The following is a 722-nucleotide window of genomic DNA, read 5'->3' as shown; positions in this document are numbered from 1 at the left end:
TTCAGATGAAATTGAATGTGTGAAGAGATTAATTTTGATTGGAAAAATGAAGAAAGATTAGAAAATATAAAGAGAAATTCTAAAGTGTGTGTAGGGCACATGAACTGGGTTACGGAGGTATATGTGATTAAATCATTGAAGGTGGCAGTGAAAGGTGAGAGAGAGATTAATAAAACAAGCAGCATTGAAGGTTTTATTCAGAGGGCATTAAGTCTAAGTTTGGTTGGTGTTGTTGAACTTGAGTAAGGTATTAGTTGAGCTGGAGTATTGCATCCAGTGCTGGGCTCCACACTTTAGGAAGGATGTTAAGACACTGGAGCAAGTGTAGGAAAGATTAATGAGAATGGATTTAGTGCTGGGGAACATTGATTACATAGATTGAATCTGTTATTGTCTCAGTCTTCTCTTCACTGGAAGTGCACACTAAAAATCAAGCCCATTATTTCTGGAGTTATGACAAGGTTAAAGATCTTTAAAAGTAGTAGAAGTCTCCCAATCTATCTGTCTTTTAGACCCAGGCTGACAGAAAGCATAGTCTGGATTAGTGGTGCTGGAAGAGCACAGCAGTTCAGGCAGCATCCAAGGAGCAGCGAAATCGATGATTCGGGCAAAAGCCGTTCATCAGGAATAAAGGCAGTGAGCCTGGAGCATGGAGAGTTAAGCGAGAGGAGGGTGGGGGTGGGGAGAAAGTAGCATAGAGTACAATAGGTGAGTGGGGGAGG

Source organism: Chiloscyllium plagiosum, chromosome 15, assembly GCF_004010195.1.
Source record: "Chiloscyllium plagiosum isolate BGI_BamShark_2017 chromosome 15, ASM401019v2, whole genome shotgun sequence".
NCBI lineage: Eukaryota > Metazoa > Chordata > Chondrichthyes > Orectolobiformes > Hemiscylliidae > Chiloscyllium > Chiloscyllium plagiosum.
This window is presented reverse-complemented; position numbering follows the sequence as displayed.